Source organism: Antechinus flavipes, chromosome 1 (genome assembly GCF_016432865.1).
Source record: "Antechinus flavipes isolate AdamAnt ecotype Samford, QLD, Australia chromosome 1, AdamAnt_v2, whole genome shotgun sequence".
In the NCBI taxonomy this organism is placed as follows: domain Eukaryota; kingdom Metazoa; phylum Chordata; class Mammalia; order Dasyuromorphia; family Dasyuridae; genus Antechinus; species Antechinus flavipes.
Genome location: NC_067398.1, coordinates 373,836,427 through 373,859,921, shown reverse-complemented (window position 1 = coordinate 373,859,921; position 23,495 = coordinate 373,836,427).

The window sequence follows — 23,495 nt, the reverse complement described above, 5'->3', positions numbered from 1 at the left end:
GTAAAAGAATAAAATTTACTTAGACAACAAACAGCAACTTTTAATGTAAAAATTTTAATATCCAAAGCGTTTTTTAATTGAAGTTACTTGTTTCATATTATATGATTTTGAGTTCACAAAGTTCTGAATATATTTTAATATACATACTGCAAAATCATATATAAAAGCATATATTAAACATATCTTTGATAACAATTCATTTTTTCCATTCTCATCTTGATTATATACACATGTGTATATATATATGTAAATTGAATCATGTAAATCCCCCAGGTCACTGAAGCATATTTATCTTATCTTTATATTTTGTATACACTTCTTATTTTTTCATCATATATGACATGTTGTTGTTCCCTTATTGAGTATTCTATATTCATTTAGGTAATTACTTAAATTCTGTAGTAATCCCATGTATTTAGAGATTATACATACATATATACATAATCTAATCACACATACATATTTGTATACATGTGTGTATACATACATGTTTGTATACAATTATACTATGACATATATGAAGAATATTTAGGGAATTTATCTAAGAGATATAGATAATAAAGATCAACATGCTTCAATGATCTGGGAAATTATCTGATTAAAATCCCATGCAAAACCCATGGCAGCTACTATCTATCTCTCTATCTGATAGCATCCAGATATGTCTACATATATGTGTGTGTATATCTATATATAGATATATGCATGTAAATAGATAGATGGAGATATACCCATATATCTATATAAATATATGTGTGTATGTATGTTCATCATTCCTTTAATGGGTATAAGTTTTCCAGCCATACTGGTTAGATGTTTTACAGTCTGATGAAAATGCTCCTATAATAACATCAAATGTTTAAAATTTAAATGACCCTCAGAGCCCACCGAATTCACTCCTCTTATTTCATAGATAAAGAATCTGAGATTGAGAAAGGTTACATGACTTCTTCCTGGTTATCCCAGGCTTTTTCTGACACAAGATTTGAACTCATGCCTTCCCAATTATTAGTTCTATATTCTATCCCCAACATCACCTACCATAAGACAAGACATAAATCCTTTGGTTTCTTCACTGCAGTTGTCATTGAATGATGTATAAGGTTTGTTTGTTTGTTTGTTTGTTTGTTTTTTTGGTTTTTTGGTTGTTTTTTTTTTTTTTTTTTCCTACAACTATTCTTTCACTTCCCAAATTTACCTTGCTGTACTCTCTTCTCATCTATATTTCTTATTTCTTCCATACAAATAGCATAAAAAGACCTGGGATTGTGGGAATTATTTCCCACATTCTTAAATACCAATGTAGACAATAATTGTACCAACTCTAGCTCAGGAGTATCTATGAGATGTAGTATAGTCCTATTAAGGATAGAGGGTACTAGAAGAAACATTTCCATTTGAGACAGGACTGACTAAGAAAAAGTTATAAATAGCAAGTATCTATCATGTGGCAAATCACTTGATAAGTTATCTTATTCTCTTTTTTGTTTTTTTAGAATCTGGGAACATTTACAGTCTAGGAAAACTAAGGCCTGGGGTGACAAAACAATTATCTTTAAGCATTCATTGGACTTTCATATGGAAGAGAAATTTAATTTATTTTTATTGACTCTCAAGGTTACAATTAGGAATAATAAGTCGAAATTGCAAAGACTGATTTAGATCTTATGCTTTAAATAGATAGACCAACAGATAGATAGATAGATAGATAGATAGATAGATAGATAGATAGATAGATAAAGCCTAACAATTAGAGTGATCAAAAACTTGAACAGGCTCCTACAGATGGTCTTGCATGCTAATTTGCTGGAGATATCCAATAAAAGACTGGACAAATATTTTTAGAATAATTTATATACAAGGTTTCTGCCTAAAATGCAGGTTGGAATAGATGTTTCCTGATGACTATATTAACTCTGAAATTCTTTGATTATGTGAATAAGATTTCATTACTAACCATTTGGAGATTTGATCTTCATTTCTAACATAAAATAAAATGAAAATGTACCAAATCAAATTATCAGATATTTTTGTTTTCATTATGAAAGCTAATTTTTTTTCCCCACCATTTTGGACTAAATCTAGACAGAAAGTTTTTGTTATTTAAGCTACCTATGTTACAGACACATTAACATGGGTACATCTTTTTTTTAAACACTTCTTCATGTATGTTCTTCTCCTCAGCTAAACTCTCAGATCCTGGAGGTCTTGCATTATATATCCCCTGTCATGAATACCCCAAATTTTGAAGTAAAGTGTTGGGTGCAAAGTGTTACATGTTTGTTAATAAGCAAACTTAATGATGAATGTATGAACTCATTCCTTAATCAAACTCAGGGAATAGGCTCAAAACTGAATGGATAAATTTTGGCAGCTTCTGATAATTTAGATGCTAAAGATTCAAGTTTAAGGTTTTTCTTCAGATTTCATTGGGATCCTTTGGTATACCACTAAATCTTTGTTTCTGCCTGCTTTCTGCTAGTGTAATATATACTACTAATTGTACAGAATTCCTAGCAACTCAGAAGAAAGGAACTGCTAACAGGCTTACATTTACCCCAATTTTCATACTTGCTAGTACTTTAAATGCAGACCATAATAAAAAAACAAGGCTCACTTTCTTGAGAATCTTTTTCTATATGATACGAATTGAAATGCAAAGATTAGTGCATTTTTTTCTATTTAAGGGATGTGAGAAATGACCACTGAATGAACTTCAAGGAAAGGAGAGAAGTATGCTAATCTATCAGGAGATAAACTGCCATCATAGATATACATAAAAGAAGAAGCATTCAAGCTTATGGTTACATGGCCTGGGAAGGGATGTGCATTTTTATTCAGGTCATTTTGCTGTAAATTAGATATTTTTGAAGGAGCTCAAACAGAAACTACATTTAGTTTAATTCTGATGAGGATGAAGGTCGGCTTCATTTGACCAAAGGTTTTTAAGATATGAACAATCATGTGTAATATAGAGTTTTTATCAGCAACCTTTTCCATTCTAAGTGATGCATAATATTGGTTTTGCAATCATTTAGTAATTATATAAGGAGGACATATTTATTACGAATTATTGATTTTATAATTACTGCTGCTGGTATTCACATTATTACACAATGAAAATCTTTTAATATACAATGTTCTTCACCCTCAGCTGGCAAACAGAGAGCACAATGCAATTTAGTGAGTAGCCAAGAGTAGATTTTTATCGGCATTTTTTTGCCAACTAGCTAAATGGTTTACTTTCTGAAAAATATTGCTAATGGCGCCTAAGCGGAGAGGAATGTCCAATTTCAAGGTCATTCCTAGAAGTTGATTACAGACATCCAATGAGAACTGAACTCCTATTTAACTGTTAAGTTATTTTTGTGGCTTTCATCACTGGGAATTAAAAGTTAGGGCTATAAATTTGCTGCCAGCTAAATAGACATCAAAGGCCACAATCACACACTGGATCATGACACAAGAAGATATATCTCTTATGAAATTGATTTTTCTCCATGTGTAAGGTGCTCTGCACAACTCCCCTTGTGGAGTTTAGCAGAAGAAATGTCTAGGCAGGTCATGTGTAATTGTCAGCAGAGTCTAATCCAGAATGAGAGTTCCTTTTATTCTTTTTCCCCTTCTCCGTTTTGTGAAGATAAGCCAGGAAAAAAAAAAATGAAAAAAATGTCTAAGGACTGATTTTTTTTTTTCTTCTGTGAACAGCTTTCAAATACATGATTTAAGGCAACTGTATCCATTAAATGGGAAGTTTAGGCTTATGAGGGCCAAGATTATTAAAGAATTGGCCCAGAAAGATTCATTTCTCATTTACAGCAAACTTTCTGTAGCAGAGGAAAATAAGTCAAATTCTAATCACATAACCTCCTTCAGCCTCAGTTTCCTAGTTGTAAAATGGAAGTAATACTGGATACATTTAACATGTATAGGACTGCTTGCATCAGGGGGAGGGGGTGGAGGGAGGGAGTAGATAAGTAGGAACAGAAGTGACTGTAAGGGATAATGTTGTAAAAAATTACCCAGGCATGGGTTCTGTCAATAAAAAGTTATAATTATGAAAAAAAATGAAAGTAATAATAGCCCAAAGGCTATTATGAGGCACAAAAAAACTTAATATAAAGCACATTGTACAACTTCAAGGGATATACACATGTTAGCAAACAACGATGTGCTAGTAAATTTTTAACAACAGGCTCAGTGTGGGGGAAATATATCCACCAAACACTTTTAAGTTTTATCTTCATTAATACTTTCATCATTTTCCTAAGTCTAGAAAACCTAGAAAATAACAAATCAACCTTTGATTCAGTAAACTTGCCAATTTCCAGGGTTTTAATACTCACATCGAAAATTTGATAATCAATTCTCCTAAGCCCATTTAAGTCAGCAACACTTCACTCCAACTTCAGAGCTGACAAAAGCTATCTAGTTCATTTTTCTCACTTTTAGACATAAAGAAATTCAGATACAAGGAAATTAGGTAATTTCCCTATTGTTGTGGAACTAGTATGGTGTAAGGTAGAGATTTGAACTGAGGTCTTTGAGATTCTAGATTCTAGCTTCTTTTTAAAGCATCATTTAGAAATTCTGAGTTTCATGATCTTCTCATTAAGTTCTGTGAATATTGTGAAACCTTTTGAGCTTCTTTGCTCAGTTAGATGGGCATGTCCTCACAATAGGAACATCAAATAAAACTCTATTAATATAATAATTATTACTATTTTTACCCTCTCACTATTATATATATATGTATCTATCTATCTCTATATACATATTATACGATCAAGGTATAACTGAAAAGTTGTACTTAAATTGAATACTTGAAAATGAAATCATATTTTAAAAACATGGGGAGTTTGCTATTGCAAAGAATCCAATTGGGAATCATTTCTCCCTCCCCCCACTTCTACCTCCCCTTCCCAATCCTGTTTTTTTTTTTTTTTTTTTTTAATCAAGTGAATACTCCCTTGCATTTCTAAAGCATGAATTCATTAGTAACATAATACCTCTTTTCTCTAAACCTGGGTTCCCTAATTCTCAAACCTTGCCTTCCAGAAAGAATACAGACTTTTTTGACTTTTCCATGGCTCTTCTTTTTGAAAAGAATACAAAACCTTCCTTTTAGGCATTTTTAAAAGTTTACTTCCAAGGGAAACTGGAAGTGGGTGAGGGATTGTGGTGGCATAGGAAAAAATTCCAAAGGAAAAATTTGCAAGTTATAAAGGTTTATAAGTTAATTTTCTTCTCATTTTTTATAGTTTATTTATTTATTTATTTATTTATTAAAGCTTTTCCCCTCCTGAGTCAATTGGGCTTGAGTGACTTGGCCAAGGTAACACATCTAAGAAGTGTTAAGTGTCTGAGACCAAATTTGAACTCAGGTCCTCCTGACTTTAGGGCTGGTGCTCTATCCACGGTGCCACCCATTATTAAAGCTTTTTATTTACAAAACATATGCATGGATAATTTTTCAACATTGACTTCTGCAAAACATTGTGTTTCAAATTTTCCCATCTTTCTTCCCATCCCCACCCCAGATGGCAGGTAATGCAAGACATGTTCAATATGTTAAAATATATGTTAAATCCAATATATGTATACATAATTAGACAATTAACTTGCTGCACAAGAAAAATCATATCAAGAAGGAAAAAAAAAGAAAAAGAAAAACAGAAAAAAAAAATACAAGCAAACAACAACAGAAAGTGAAAATGCTATGTTGTAATCCACATTCAGTTCCCTCTCTCTGGATGTAGATGGCTCTCTTCATTATAAGATCATTGGCCTGAATCATCTCGTTGTTGGAAAGAGCCACGTGCATCAGAATTGTTCATCGTGTAATCTTGTTGTTGTCGTGTATAATAATCTCCTGGTTCTACAGATTTCATTTAACATCTGTTCATTTTTGTCTCTTATAGAACAATAACATTCCATAACATTCATATGCCACAATTTACCCAGCCATTCTCCAATTGATGGGCATCCATTCATTTTCCAGTTTCTAGCCACTACAAACAGGGCTGCCACCAATATTTTGGCACATGCAGGTCCCTTTCCTTCCTTTAATATCTCTTTGGGGTATAAGCCCGGTAGAAATATTGCTGGACAAAGGGTATGCACATTTGATAACTTTTTAATCATAGTTCCAAATTGCTCTCCAGAATGATTGGATCTATTCACAACTCCACCAACAATGTATCAGTGTCCCAGTTTGCCCACATCCCCTCCAACATTCGTCATTATCATTTTCTTTCAATTTAGGTAATCTGAGAAGTGTGTATTGGTACCTCAGAGTTGTCTTACTTTGCATTTCTCTGATCAATAGTAATTTAGAGCACCTTTTCATATAACTAGAAATGGTTTTAATTCCTTCATCTGAAAATTGTTCAGATCTTTTGACCATTTATCAATTAGAAAATGGCTTGAATTTTTTTATAAATTTCAGTCAATTCTCTATATGTTTTAGAAACGAGGCTTCATCAGAGGTCTTAAATGTAAAAATGTTTTTCCAATTTATTGCTTCCTTCTAATCTCTTGTCTGCATTAATTTTGTTGGTATAAAACTTTTCAACTTAATATAATCAAAATTATCTATTTAGATAATTTATGCTAGCTATAGGAAATTAGTGTTACTCTTTCTTCTTTCCCCCAAACCTTCCTGGCTTCTTCATGTTGTGTCTAAGTCTTCTCTGCCAAATGGCCCACTCCCACCTAAGTTAGTCATTATTTCTCTTTCTCTAGGAAGTTAGAAAGGTTGGTAAAACTTATTAAGTCTTTTAGGTTTTGTAGCGACTAATTCTCCATTGCTATTTGCAAGTATGGCAGTTAGGAGCCTGCAGTCTGCAGTCTTCTGCTTCTAATCCCCCATCCTGAGGGCATCCCTTTCCATGAAGCTTTCCCTTCTCCTTACTCTATATTCAAGGCTTACTGAATTTGGTTACTATCTAATTTAAATATTAAACTGTTTCATGACTTAACAATCTTTCCTAGCTTTTAAACAACTTGCAGAAAGTACCTGGGCTGCCTAGGGCTACTGTAAGACCTTTAAAATCAAGCCAACCTTGTTCTGAGGAAAATGCTCCATAAACATCAATTTTACTAGTTTAGACTAGATTCTAGCAACAAATAAGAAGGGTAAAGGACTTTCTCTGATTGACTTCTACCACTATGTCTATTTTTTCACTCTCTGACCATATAATCTCTCAGTATCATTTTTCTAAAATGTCATCTAGTGACCCATTCAGTTTCAGTCCTGTGATGCAAGAGCAAGCCATGAAGCTAACCCTATGAGGCTTGACCTTATTTATTTTTTTTTTTAACTTTTGACTTTTGGCCAATTTTACTTAAAATTCTCTAAAATAAAGTTCAAGTATGGCAGGAATCCATGTTTTCCCAAATGTGGCTAAGTTCCTAATTCCCACATTGGCACTCAATGTACAATTGGGATATTGGGACACATTCCATCCCCTTCAAAAATGATTTAAAGATAAATAACTACTCAAAAGGAGGCTATGAGCAAATGGATGAAGTATTCAGAAACACGGGTTAAATTCCTCCTCTTCTCCACATGCACTCCACATACACACACAAATAATTGGATAACTCAATAAACACTCCTCATTCACCTAGAACTTGCCAGAATAAAGTGCTTCATTAAGTCACAGTTTTGGCAAGTACAATTTTTTTGCTCCTTTTGACATGGCTTTAGTCCTTCAGTTATAAGCTGAACTCTATTGATAATACTCTTCCTTCTCTAAAAAGCACAACTTGGTGAGATCTTCTAAGAAAGAATAATACCTGTACTTTGAAAAGAAGGACCTCTCAGATATGGAATTGATTATTCATGGAATAATTCCCAAGACAGAATTTGGCCGGGAAAACTCCATTCTCTGCTTAGATTCCTATATCACTGCACAAGAAAGTCAAATCCCTGTTCCACTTAAGAGGCTTGAGTTCAGGAATGGAGACTTCGAATACTGTGGACACTCCATATTTTAGGCTATATTCAAGTATCTCCACTGCAAGTAATACGGGTTATTACTTGTACACACTTACATGGGCTTCTGCTATGAGCTGCCATTATTGATGTGGGTGGGAGTGGAGAAAGGAGGGAGAAATGCTACCCAATTCTGCTGCTTTTACAAGAAGGGGCAAGAAAGAGGATGAGAGTTCTTCTTGAACAAGGAAATGTTGAACTCAGCTTTTGTTGTTGTTGTTGTTGTTGTTGTTGTTGTTGTTGTTGTTGTTTTTTAAATAGACCAAGCTGAAGGACAATCCCCCAGTCCATCCTTTGAGTCTCAGTGATTGGAAGCCAAAGACAGGTTGTATGTTGCTGTTGTTGTAGTTGTTGTTTTTTGTTTATTTGTTTTTAATATCCTCTCAATCTGTTGGGATAGAAAAGTGCTTAGTTGCCTTGAGGTAATTGTGCATACCTAGTAATCTCATTAGGTGGCCCAGGGGAACACATGAAACTCCTCAGGGACACCTCAGTCCCTGAAGTTACAGCAAAATATAGATATTAAAAGCATCCACCTCACAGGGCTGTGGTGAACGTCAAATGTGCTAATATATACAAGGTGATTCATAAACCTTAGTACATAGATCCCAAGATCCATGAATTTAAACACACACATTTATATGTGCGTAGACACACACAGAGACTTTGGCAATAATTATTTAAATATAATTGAGTTATTTGTGCCATGTTTTGAGTATTTGAATGTTATTCTGATAAGGGAGTTGTAGCTATGCAAAAATAATAGAAAGATAAAAGACTTCCTGAAAAGATAGATAGCTATAGATAATATATAAATTCATAAATATATATACTATATTTACACCAATGTCTCTATATCATTACATGTCCATGTCATGCCATAATAATAATAAGCATTATTATGATAATTGATGTATCTTTACATATATCAATTATCATAATAATGCTTATTATTATTATGTTATTATTGTATTAAGGGAGCATGAAAAAGCAGTGAGTAATACATGATAATCACTATTGTTTTCTCAAGTTCTTTAAGTTAGAAAGGTAGTTGCCTTGCTCTGAATTTCAACTTAAGAAAGATAGTATAAATAACAACTCTTTAATAACCCAATCTAATTTCAGGAAACTCCATTTTCCCCCTGAGATCCCCTTAGCTAGCTTTAGAGTATCACATATGTATATTATTTAAATATATTCAAAGTGCTTTACATACATTTTCTCATTTGAGACCTACAAAAAACTTTAGAATTAAAAGCCACCATTATCCCTATTTTTAAAGAAAAGGAAAGTGAGACTAAAATAACTATTTTTTAATGATTCATTCATGGTCAAATAATTGCTGAGTTTCTAAGCAGGGTTTTAATTCAGGTCTTTCCTACTCCATATCCTATGGTTTATTGACTAATGCAAAGTCTCTCACTACATTCAAAGTTATCACCAGTTGTCCCAACCTATGTCAAGTCATAGGACACAGATGACTCTGGAAGAGAAAGTAAGGCTGGTAACTTTTCCCAACCCTTGTTCACTCAATCCAATTCACTTGCATATCACTTCCAGGAGGTTAGGACAAACAACAAGAGCCATTCAAATATTTAATCAGAGCACTAATCATGCTAGCTCCCACTCCCTGCCCCCAAGCTATTCTCCAGGCATTCCCTCAACTGATTATCAAATAACACAGACCTGAAGTCCTTAGCATCCTGCTTGATAAATAAATCAGAATTAAGACCTGTGGGGTCAGATTTTATTTCTATATAAAGAGACTCCTAACAATTAGACTTGTCCAAAAATGCAATGATCTAAAGCTAAATAGTTGAACTAGTCCATCTCTGAGATTCTTAAGTTCTTCATTATTTCTTAAATCTCTGATTCTGCCACTTTCTTATTTTTGGAAGATATCCCATAAATATGCTTTTCTCTCTTATTGACTGTTAAATACAGTTTCAATTATTCCACTTTGTTTCAGCTTAAGTAAATAGAAATTTTGGTGCAAACAGGGACCGTGTCTTAATCCTCCTTCATATGCTCACAAATCTTAGCACCAATCATTAATAAATGCATGTGGCTAACTCCTGAGTGCTCCCTGAGGTTGTGGCCTAGATCCTCTTCCTTATTCCCTCTGTCCTTTCAACAATATTATCAGTTTTGGTGGATTTGAACATCATTTACATGAAGATGATTTCTACAACAAAAAGTTTCAGTTCTGCATCTCCCACTGTCTACTGGCCATATCAAATGATGTTTTAAAGTCATCTTAAATGCAAAATGTACAAAACCATTATCATTATCTTTTCCTACACACTTTTCCTTTCCTCTTCCCAACAGCCTTATTTCAATCCAAAAATCACTGCAATCCTTCCAATATCTTATATTTTTAATCATGATATTTCTATTGTAAAATATATTTTTCATCAAACCTCTTCTTTTGACTTATAGACTACTAACTTTTCACCTAAGCAGTACCTGACTTACCCTTCAGTCAAATCCAGTATCTTCTTATACATAAGATAAAATATAAATTATCTGTTTAGCTTTAAAAGACAAGCATTCCCTGATTCTAATCTAATCTCCATCCTTCTCCCATCTTTTGTTATACTTAAAAGCATGCCTTCTGTATCTAAGAACATGGGCACACACACACATTCCTTGTCTTTATTTCTGCCCTTGTTGTTCATGCACCTTTCTTCTTTCCATAAATAATCTGTCTCCTTTTAAGGTATAACTTACACTTCATGTTATGCACCATTTTCTTGATTCCTCTCTCTCTCTCTCTCTGTCTCTATCTCTGTCTCTCTCTTTATATATATATTCTTTCTCTTTCTGTCTCTGTCTGTCTCTCTATCTCTGTCTCTCTCTCTGTCTCTCTGTCACTCTATATATACTTTCTCTCTGTTCTCTGTATATCTCTATCTCTCTGTCTCTGTCTCTGTATGTATGTGTGTGTGTGTGTGTGTGTAGATATATATATATATATTGAATTTAGATATTTCACATATATTTATATTTAACCACTTTCTATTTATGTTGTATGTTTTTAAATATGTGTCTCTTCCTTCCCATTAGAATGTCTTTTGTTTATAGGTATTCATTTATTCTTTTTAATTGTACAAAGTATAAAAAGCACCCTCCCAGAATAATAATACTTCATATACACCTACTATTTGCTTTTCACCAGCAGACACATATTAGGCATTTACTGAATACACTTAATCATACCAGTTGTGACATTATATTATCTATATAGTAGTAAATAATAGAGTAGTTATTTTATATAATATGTATGTGTGCATATATATATACATACATATACATATGCATATATGTATATGCAAATTTAGATTTTAACTTTAGGAGAAAAGTTTGCAAATCCTTTTAATTTGTTGAAAATCTATCACTGTGCCCAACTTTCTGTACTCTGTGGTCAGCTAAATCTCAGTCTTCTAGAAGCAAGGAGATTAATGTCTTTAATATTGCTAGAATGGTAGAGACTAATGTGTGATCTTATGAGTAGCTAAATTTGTTGTTGTTTGGGGTAGTGGGGGTGGTTTCTGGAACTGGGTTTTCACTAATGTAAGTAACTCTTTCTGCCAAAGGTCAGCAGTTATATCACAATGTATTATCTTAGAGAGTTAACTGAGTCATTGAGAAGTGAAGTAATTGCCTCAGACTCATATAGTAACTATGAGTTTGAAGCAAAATCTGAATCCAGATCTTTTCTCTTCTTTACTCTGAGACTGACTTTCTTCTGGTATTCCAATGATTCTAATAAACAATAAACCAATAAACTCTGATCCTATGCATAAACTTAATATCACCCTTAACCTTAAGAACAATCTATTCTTGAACAAATTTATTATATCAGTAGGAAAATGAGATTTATTATAATTGCACTTTGTTTTTTCTTCTTTTTTCCTTTTCTTTCAGTTATTATCTATTTATTTTTTTTAGAAATAGAAATATTGAGTAAATTAAGGCTAACTCCAGTAAATCATAAAACAAAGGACTAAACAGAGCTTTAAGAACGTCAGCTTTGCTGCTAATCAGTTTAGGTTTTTGTAGCAAAGTGACATACAAGCTATTGTTCCTCACCTACAGAATTTCTAGAATGGCTTATTACTGTTGCATTTTCCAAAATAGATTTTCATTTTTCTATCTTGTAAAAATGTGACTGTTATTTATATACCTTTCATTTATCTCCAGATGTACAGCTCAGTGACACTCAATCAAACTAATGAATTATGAAATGAAACTAATAGTTACTCTGCTTTCCTGGATTGCTGAAACCAAGAGCAATTCCAAATAAATTACTAGATTTCCAGGGTGGTAGAATTTTCTGTCCATAACTTAGTGCTTTTTAAATTCATTTTTTCTAAAGATTAGATCAACTTCCACACACTGATAAATGCATTGGTTTCCCATTTCTTTCAGGATCATATGTAAAGTTCTCTAACATTTAAAGCACTTCAAAATCTGACCTTTCAGATCTTTCCATTCATCTTAAACTTTACTCTCCTCCATGAATTCATGATCTAGCTATTAGATTGTTGTTCAACTGGTTACCAGTGTCAGAAACTTCAGGACTGAGAATCACTCTGTTTTCTTTAGATTTTAGCACAATTGAGTCATAAAGCTGGAGATGAGTAATATTTTGGTTTTATTTTATTTTGGTGTAATTGAAGTGTTTTTTTGGTTGTTGTTGTTTTGTTTTTAACCAAATTGAATATAAATATTTTAAGAATCTGGAAAATTTCCAGGGACACAGCACATAGGAGCTGATAGTTTTCTGGAACTGGAGTTTGGAAGATATGTCCATATCTGCTTTTGACACACATTACCTGTCTAAACATGGTAAGCACTTAACTTTCAAATTACAAGCAGCTCTCTAAATCCATAAAGTATGGAAGGTTTGCAATCTGCACTCATTGAGGAAGTTCCCATAAGGAGGAAGTTACAAGTTTTTAATCTATTGAAATTAAATTTTCATCAACTCCCTTGTTGAAAAGGGAAACCTGAAACCATTTTGTTTTTAGAAATGTCTACAGATAAATGGAAATTTAGGAAATGGTAAAACCTAACCTTGTAATTTTAAAGAAAAGGAAACAGAGCATTAGAAAGATAAACTTGCTTAGTCACATAAAGAATTAGCAGCAGATTTGATCTCTTAGCAGGCTTCTTTATTCAGGGATAGTCATGCTTCTTAACTGCTATTACAAATATTTGAAATATTTGCTGACAATAAAAGAGCCTGTACACCAAGTGGAGTGGGCAATACTATGATGGAGGATTTAAACAAATCATTTCTTCTCAAAATTATTAATGATATGTCAGTATGATAGCATGTTTATAATCAGTTTTTGATTAGCCAAGGCTAATCAAAGTGAATAGCAGTATATTATATACAGAACATCAGGTAATCCAAAAAGGCATTTCTGTTTGATTTTGGAATGGATTATGGATGTTTGTTTTTAATCTGCTTCCCTCATTATGCTTATTGTCAGCAAATTCTAATTTTGCTTTGTGGTTTCTGAACATTGAAGTAGAAGACTTAGAATATGAAAAAAGGTAGGAAGCAACCAGCCTGAGATTAAAAGAAAATTGTGAGTCACAATCCTCAAAAAAAGTCTTTTAATCTTTAGGCCTAAACTTCAATTAAACTTAAAGCCTAATATTTAGTTCCTTCTACCTCTCCTCAAGATCCATTCCAGTGTTTGTGCCCTTCGTCTATAGACATCCAAATAAAAGGAAAAAAAATCTTGTACAATTAATCAACAAAAATATATAAAATGTTATTGTGTCTATAATTTGAAAAATAATAATAGCATATATATGTATAAGGCTTGGGCAGCTAGATGGCACTGGGCCCATGGTCAGAAAGATTGGAGTTCAAATCTGACCTCAAATAATGACCAAAAAACTTGTGGTGTGACCCTGGGCAAATTACTTCAATTTCTTCATCTATAAAACAAATTGAAGCAGGAAATGGCAAATTATTCCCAGTGTCTTTGCTAAGAAAACCCTAAATGAAATCATGAAGAGTAAATGTGATTATAAAATGACTAAACTACAAAAAAAAGGAATTTAAAATATTATATATGGTTTATTACTTTTATTAAGCATTGAGGTCAGCATTTTGTTATTCTCCTTTTAAAAATAGAGATTCAAGAAGATCAAGTGAATTAGCAAACATAGTAAATGTCAGATCTTGAATATGAGCCTAATCTTAGGACTTCAAATCAATGTACTTTGGTTTACATTATACTTCCACTACAAGAAAAAAAATCAACTTTTTTATTTCTAAGTAGTAATATTGAAGGTAGACTCAGAGGTTGTCTAAAGGGCAGAATGAACATGAAAAAAAAAACAAAAAAACAACACAACTCTAAGATATTGGCTAGATTTTTAACTGAGAAGCATAGGCTATAAACTTTATGGAAATTCAAAAAAGGGAATTGATGGCAGATGGACATAAAATCAGAATACTAGAACCTTAGAGTTGGAAGAAATCTCAGATAACATAGTGCCAACCACTACCTGAAGTGTAAAGTTATGACAAGTCATCATCAAGAATGTGTCTGGAAACTTTCAGTTTGGAAAGCAAAAAATTTGATATGTCCAGAAGCAACCCAATCCTTTGGAGAGATACTAGTTATTAATAAACTTTTAAAACTTAAAACTAAATTTTTTTTTTAAAAGTACCTTCCTATAAATTCCATGATTTGCTTGTTCCATTTCTGAAGTAAATAAAAATACTTAAGAAAGGCTTCATAGAGGAGGCTACTCTTCATTTGGACTTTAAAGATATAAAATATTCAGAGAGGTGAAGAAAAGATGTAGAGATATACCTCCTTAATAATTATTTCTCTTGAGCATATTCTTTATTCCCCTCCACATCTCCCCATTCAATAACATTTGGATCCTTTTGAAATTCTTGTTCCATTCTCACAAACTTAATATGTGTTATTTTCTATCATACTTTTTGTTATTTGGTACTTCTCCATATCAGATTGCAATTTTAATGAGGACAGTGATGTTCTCAGTCACCTTTAATTGTTTGTTTGTTTGTTTTCCATCTATGTCACACCAGTAAATAAATACATGCCTAATAGCTCCCTGCTAGATCTTCTGTTTCTTTTTCTACTTTATACTTTCTCATTTGGTGATCTTATAAATTCTATATATTTGATTGTATTCTTTATGTAGAACACCATCTTCTTTTCTTAGTACCAGTCAAGCATTACCAAATTTCTTTTAGAAATCTTAAATCTGATGTCTTGTGGGCATCTCAAACACAATGTCAAAGCTGAACTATTTTCCAAGGCAGAAACCCTCTCTGAATATTCCTGTTATTGTTTTTTTTTTTTTAATTATTTTTATTTCATTAAATGTTTCTTAATTACATATAAAAATTTCTAATAATCTTTTTGTTAGTTCCAAATTCTCTCCTTCCTCTCACCCCTCACTCCTCCTTAAGAAAACAAGCAAGATTATATGATGAACAATTCTGATGGACATGGCTCTTTCCAACAATGAGATGATTCAGGCCAGTTCCAATAGTCCTGTGAGGGTGGATCACAATATAATATTTTTACTCTTTTTGTTGTTGTTTGTTTGCATTTTGTTTTCTTTTCTCATTTTTTTTCTTTTTTCATCAGATTTTTCTTGTGCAATATGATAATTGTGGAAATAGAAGAAATATAGAAAGGAAATATAGAAGAATTTTACATGTTGAATATATATTGCATTAGTTGCCATCTAGAGGAGGGGGTGTGGAGAAGGGTGAATGTTGAAAATTATCCATTCATATATTTTGAAAATAAAAAGCTTTAATAAAAAAAGAGATGGAGAGAATATTTCAGCACAGTTATCCCCTGCCCCAAAAAAGGGGAAAAAAGTATTTTGACTTCAGTTATATATGTGAAATCTTGCTAAAATACAATAATAAATAAAATACAATAACACTCTAAAATAAAAGCATAAAAATAAAGATTTTTTTAAAGTATGCTTCAATCAATATTCAGAATTCATCAGTCTCTCTGGAGGCAAAAAAGCAATTTTTATCATATGTCCTTTTGAATAATCTTAGAGCATTATTTTAATCAGAGAAGCTAAGTATTTAATAGTTAATCATTTTTACAATATTTCTCTTATACTTTACGGTGTTTTCCTGCTTCTGCCCACTTCACTTTTCATGAGGTCAAATATATCTTCCCTAATTTTTCTGAAACCATCCCCCTTATCATTTCTCATAGCACAACAATATTCCATCATAATCATATGCCACAAAATTGAGGCATCCCCTCAATTTCCATTTCTTTGCTAACATATTTAGACATTTTTTGTAAAAAACAAACAAACAAACAAAAAAAACTTTCCTTTCCTTTCCTTCTTTCTTTTTTTTCCCCCCAAATCTCTTTAGGATAAGAACGTAATAGTAGTTTTACTGGGTTAAAGGGAATGTTGTTTTATATCACTTTGGGAGTAGTTCCAAATTGCTCTCCAAAAAGAAGAGCTGAATCAGTTTTCAATTACACCAACAATACATTAGTGTTCTAAAAGTTTGGGTCTTTGAGTTTATCAAACATTAGATTACTATAGTCATTAAATATTTTGTATTGTATACCTAATCTATTCCACAAATTCACCACTCATTTCTTAGGCAATAATAGATTTTCATGAGGCTATCAATCTGTAATAGAGTTTAAAATCTGGAATTTTTAGGTCACCTTTCTTTTTCTCCTTATTGAAGAATCTTTAATTTTGACTTTGTAAACAATGATTATTATACCTACTCTTTTTCTAATAAATTATACTCCTGATCCTTGTTATTGTGTTTGTGTATAACTCTTATTTTCTATCACTGCTAATACTTCTTTAATTCTACTCCTTAATTTACCTTGATAAGGCTTAACCTCTTCCTACTCATGGATACCTCCCTTATCTCCTCCTCCCATCCTTTATCTGCCTCTTTAATACTTTTCCTTTAATCTGCATACCCTTCTATACTTTACCTTATCATATTCCCTCTTCTCATATTTCTTTGTAGATTTTGGAAGGTGCTATAACCTTCATGGAATATACATTATGTATTCCATGCATATACATGCATGTGTGTATCTGCATAAATATGTGTATTTATATAATATGTGCATATATATTTTATTCTCTAATTAACCCATTCCCAAAGCGAGTAGGTTTTCAGAATTATCAACCCTCCTCCCCCATTTAATGTCTCTGCATCATGTCTTTCTCTGCATTTCATTCATATAGCATAATTACTAATTTTACCTTTTCCTAGACAGTTTTACTTTTTAGTCAGGCCATATTCAGCTTTCCATCAAGCTTTCTTTTGAACTACTCAATTACTGATGTTAGTTTTAGACATATTGTTGACATTTATGCATATAAAACATAAAGAATTTGTCCTTGTTGTGTTGCTTGAAATTAGTCTGACATGTTCGCTTTTATATGTTAAATTTTCTATTGAGTTCAGGTTTGGTTGAGAAAAAATCCTGAAAATATGCTAGTTCATGGAATGTCCATTTTTGCTGTTGTTCAATATGATGGCCAATTTTGCTGGATATAATAATTTTCACTTTCACTTTGAGGCACAATTTTATTTTGTTTGTAGGAGAAATCTGGAGAATTTGGGAATTTTCTGACTTACTCCATCATGTTCCCCAAATCCTCCCCACTTTTTTTTTTCTTTCTTTCCACTGATTAATATTGAATAATAGTGGTGACAATAAAATTCTTTGCTTAACTCCTGATCTTACTGAGAAAAATTCAAATTAATCATCATTATACATTATACAAAAATCTGTTCTTGATTTTAGATAGATATTACTTATCATTTTATGAAGAATTCAATTAATTGCCATGTTTTCTAGTGTTCTTAGTTATTTCTGCATTGGTATAATCATATGATTTTTGTTGTTATGGTTGTTGATGTGGTCATTTATACTAATAGTTTTCCTAATTCTGATTCAGTCAAGATTTAGTGGTATTACTTTCTATTTCAGTAATCTCCCTTCTAGTATTTTGTTAAATATTTTGCATCAAATATTCATCAGAGAAATTGGTCTATAGTTTTCCTTTTCTGTTTTTGTTCTTTCTGGTGTAGGTATCAAAAATATATTAGTGTCATCAAAAAAATTGGTAGGACTCCCTTACTTATTTGTTTTTTTCTAAGTAGTTTATATAGTATTGGGGTTAATTTCTCTTTAAGTGGTTGGTGAAATTCATTTGCGAATCCATCTGTTCTTGAACATCATTTCTTGGGAAGCTAAATTATGGCTTATTTAATTTATTTTTCTGATGTAGAATTATAGAAGTATTTTATGTTTTCAGTTGTTAATCTTGTCAGTTTGTATTGTAAGTATTCATCCATTTCACTTAGATTGTCAGTTTGGTGGCATACAAGTGAGAAAATAAATTTTAAATAATTGCTTTAATTTCATTGTCATTGGTGATGCATTCAGCCTTTTAATTTTTAATACTCGTGATTTGGCTTTCTTTTCAATACTGAATTAACTAATGGTCTAGCTATGTTACCCACCCCCCCAACCCCATGAAATCAACTCTTATTTTTACATATTATGTTTTTTAATTTCAAATTTTTTCTTAATTTTCCCTCTGACTTTAAATTTTCATTCTGGAGTCTGCTTGGGGATTCTTCTTTTTCTTCTGTTTTAATTGCATATCTAATTCATTGATATGCTCTTTTTCTCTTTTTATTGATGCATAATTTGGAAATGATATAAATTTACTTCTCAGAATTGCTTGTGGTTCATTTTCTTTAATGAAATTGTTGTTTTTATGATGCATTCTTTGATCCATTCATTCATTAGGATTAGAGTATTTAGTTTTCAATTAATTCTAAATCTATGCCTCCATAGCCCTTTATTAAATGCAATATTTATTATATTATGGTCACAAAAGTGGATTTAATATTTCTGCTTTTCTGTATTTTGTTGTTTTTTATGTTCTAATTTACAGTCAATTTTGGTGCAGATGCCATGTACAGCTGGAAAAAAAAAGGATATATTCTTTTTTGTTCCCATTTAGTTTTATCTAGAGATCAATCTTTTCTAATTTTTCTAAGATGATCATTTCCTTGACTTCTTTAATTTAATTTAATTTTATGCTTAGATTTGTCTCACTTTTAGAGGAGGAAGTTGAAGTCCCTTATTAATATTGTTTTATTATCTACTTCCTCCTGTAATTCATTTAACTTTTCTTTTAAGAATTTGGATACTATACTATTTGTTACAGATATGTTTAATACTGATGTTCTAGATTTCATTTAGCAAGATGTGGTTTACTTTCTTTTTTCCTTTTAATTAGGTCTATATTTGCTTTGCTTTGTTTGAGATCATGATTGCTACCCCGGATTTTTTTTTTTTCCCTTCAGCTGAAGTATAATTGTTTTTGGTCCAGTCTCTTGTTTTAAGTCTGTGGGTATCTTTTTCTTTTAAATGTGTTTCTAGTATTATTGGATTCTAATCTGCTATACACTTCTCTTTATGGATGAGTTCAAAACATTTGTACTCAATTATGATCGCTACTTGTGCATTTCTGTGCATTCTATTTTATTTGGTTTATCCTTCTCTCTTTCCCCATCTCTCCTTCCCCACTCTGTATTCTGCCTTTTCTCAAGAGTCTAAAAAGTCCATTTTGCTTCTGACAAATGCCTTCTTCATCTGTGCTCCCTTTGCTCATTCCTTCCCCTTTCCCTTATCCTCTTCAACCTTAATATAGATTTCTATTTAATTGAATTTGTATGCATGTATGTATATATACATATATATATATTCTCTTTTTGAACTAATTTAGAAGTTAGTGAGATTCAAACACTATCCACCCCTGAAATCATTTTACCTTCCACTTTAGTAAAGCTCTTCCTTAAACATCTGTTTTATTTTCAACTCTCCCTCTTCCTTCCCTTTTCTCCCAGAGAATTCCTCTATCTCATCTATCCAATTTTTCTACATCATCATATCATTGACATGTTCATAACCTTTTATATATAGAATATTTCAAGCTGATCTAATTGTGATTAAGTTATTAGAATAAACATATGCCATCTTACCATATAGTAGAGCAGATAGTTTAATGTTATTGAGTCATTTATGACTTTGTTTTCATATTTGCCTTTTTATGCTTCTATTGAGTCTTATACTTGAAAGTCAAATTTTCCAATCTTCTCTGATCTTTTCATTAGGAGTATTTAAAAGTTTTCAAGTTAATTGTTTATTTTTACCCCTCAAAATGTTGTACTTGGTTTTTCTGGATAGATTATTTCTTCATGCAATAGCTCTTTTACCCTTGGAAGTATCATGTTTCAAGTCCACTGCTTCTTTAATGTAGTAACCCTAAAGATTATATAAACATGATTTAGGATCCATGTATTTAAATGGTTTTCATCTTACTAGTTGAAGTGTAATTTTTTTTTTTTTTTGACATGAGAGCTTGACAATTTTTCTGTAATATTTCTCAACGCTTTTATTTGATACATTTTTGGGTAGTGATTGTGGGAATGTTTCAATTTTGATTGTGCTTCCTACTTTTGATATTTTCTGGCAGTTTTACTTTGATAATTTTTTGAACTATGATGTCTTTGCTCTGTCTTTGATAATGGCTTTTAAATAATCCAGTAATCCAATAATTCTTAAATTGTCAACCCTTAATCTATTTTCTAGGATGGTTGTATTTTCAGTGAGTTTTTTCACATTGACTTCATTTTATTATTTCTTATAATCTCATGGAATTTGCATAATATCCACTTGCTTACTTCTAATATTTTAGGACTTTTTTTTTTTTTTTACAAAGATTTACAAAGAGAACAAAGGTTCCTCTTTTTGGTTCCCATTTGGCAAATACCATGTTTCTATTTTCTTTAATTATTTTCATCCATTTTTTTTTTGTACTTTTCTTCCCTCATTGAGAGAATTCTGGTTTTTAAGACATTCTTCCCTCCATTGGATTTTTTTTTTTTTTTTTTTTGCTTCTTCACATCTAGTTTTTTCTTTTTAAAAATGTGTTATTTTCTTCAGGAATATTTATGCCTCTTTAACCATAGTGGAGACTTTTTTTTCCATCTCCCATGATTTTCTTGCATCATTCTCATAACTCATCTCAATTTTTCTTTACCAACATTACTTGATTTTTAAAATCTTTTTTTTGGAACTCTTTCATAGCCTAATGCCAATTCATATTTGTCAAAGACATAATCTTTGACTTTGTGGTCTTCTGAGTTTGTGTTTTTATCTTCCCTGTCACTACATAGTAACCTATATAGTAAGAATCTTTTTCCTGCTGTTTGCTCCTTTTACCAGCCTATTTATTGACTTTTAATCTTATGTTAAAGTGTGCTCTGCTTCTAGATGGTAGGGGACATTATTCTAAGTTTTAGATTTTTTTTGTTCAGATATTTTAAGAGATAATTCTGAAGACGTGTAAGTTTTTGGTTCTTTCAAGTTTTTTATGATACAGGAGAGATTTGTTTTATATACTCCTGGCCTGGGCTCTGGTCTGTGAATAACCACAAATACTCTGTTCTTTTCTGAAACAGGGACAAGAGTTTTAACTCTTTGGCAACCTTAACCTTTTATGTGCTAGTGTTCTTCCTTACTTTGGGAATAAGACCTATGATTCCATCTGAATTCAAGCATGGACAATAAAACAGATTTTATCGTTTTTGATGTCAGGAAAAAGACACTTATAATCTTCTTTTAATCAATTGTTCAAATTATTTACTGTCTGTGGACTAAGAAATCTAGAAACTGCTACTGCCACTGACACAACTGATTCAGTCATTCCCAATGTCTATTGTTGGTTAAATATTTTTGTAATCCTTCTAAGTTGTCTTGATCTGGACAATCATTTTATCCATCCCTTCCTCCCATTTGTGGGTTCTGATGCTGCAAAATTTGTTTCAAGGCATTATTTAAAGTCTTTTGAAGGAATTTTGGGGAGAGCTCAAGTGAATCCCTGCCTTTTCTCTGTTATCTTGTCTCTGCCTTTCCTCCACAATTGTATAAGTCTTTGAGAATAAATTGAAATTACTCTCTAAAATAGTTGGACCAGTTCACAGTTCATCAATTTTCCACATCTAATCTTGGTTACGTTAGTTTTATTTGAACAAAATCTTTTAACTTAATGTAGCAAAAATTAATCATTTTACATCTCTATGCAATGTTTATTTATAAATTCTTCTATCAATAAATCTTATAAGGAATGTTCTTCTAATTTACTTAATACTAGGTCAAGTAGTTATTTTGAATTTATCTAAGGAAACTGCACTATTTGGATCTATATCAAATTTCTACTCTAATGCTTTTCAGTTTGCTCCCAAAATTTTACCAAATAGTAAATTCTTATACAAACACCTTAAATTTTTACATTTGTAAAACAACAACAAAAACAAAAAAAAAAAAAAAGAAAAAACTTTACTATAATCACTTGCTATTGTTTGTTGTATGTCTACAATGGGGTTATTTTCTTGAACAGGTGCCTCTTTTGTCTCTTTTATCAGTTGTTAATTTTCTTTTTTGGTTTTCTTTACCTGATTTTTCTTTTTCAATTCTTAATTGATTTTGAAATTCATTTTTAACCTTTCTAGGAGTTCCTATTTGGCTCTTCTTCGATTTACTTTTTTTTTTTTTTTTTTTTGATGCATTGCTTGCAGGTGTTTTGATTTTATTGTCTTTCTATGAGTTGTGTCTTGATATTCCCTATAACCATTGAAGCTTTTAATTTTTTTTTAAGTTTTTGTTGTTGTTGTTGTTGTTGTTGTTGCTAACTCATTCTCCCATCCTGTTTCTTGATCTGAAACTTTCTGCTAATTTTTGTCTTGCTTCTCAGTGTGGGAGGAGAGATTCTATTGTAATCTTCAGATTTTATTTTGCCCTACAGTTTCTAGAGATAGTTCTGGATGCTTTTAATGTGGTGTGACTTAGGGAAAAGTGTAAATTTTGTTCTATTGGTCTGTACTCTGGTACTTACCCAAGAAGGCCTCCTGATTCAATGGAATTGCAATTTGTGCTGCTTCTCAGAGCAGCACTTGGAATCAAAGTAACACTACCCCTCAGGGCTTCCACTCCTTCTTAACTGAAAGTATTCTTCTTTGTCCTTGAAATATGATTCAGAAGTGGCTATAGAAAATGAGGATACTAAATAGCGTCTGGTCCGGTGTCCAGTGCTAGAACAAAGATCTCTATAATCCCTTTCTGATCAGTTGACTTAATCAACAGTTCCTGGAGGGCAAGGACTATCTAAGATCCTAAGTAATAGGATCATATATTTAGAACTGAAAGGGTATAGAGTTAATCATTCCACTGTTCTAAGTTTAGGATCATAGGAGAATAGATTTAAAGCTGAAAGAAATATTAAGATATTACCAAGAGCAAGCTTCTCATACTATAGATGAGGGAATTAAGGATAGAGATTTTAAATGATGGTTCCCTAGCTCAACAATGTTGGAAATGGGATTTGA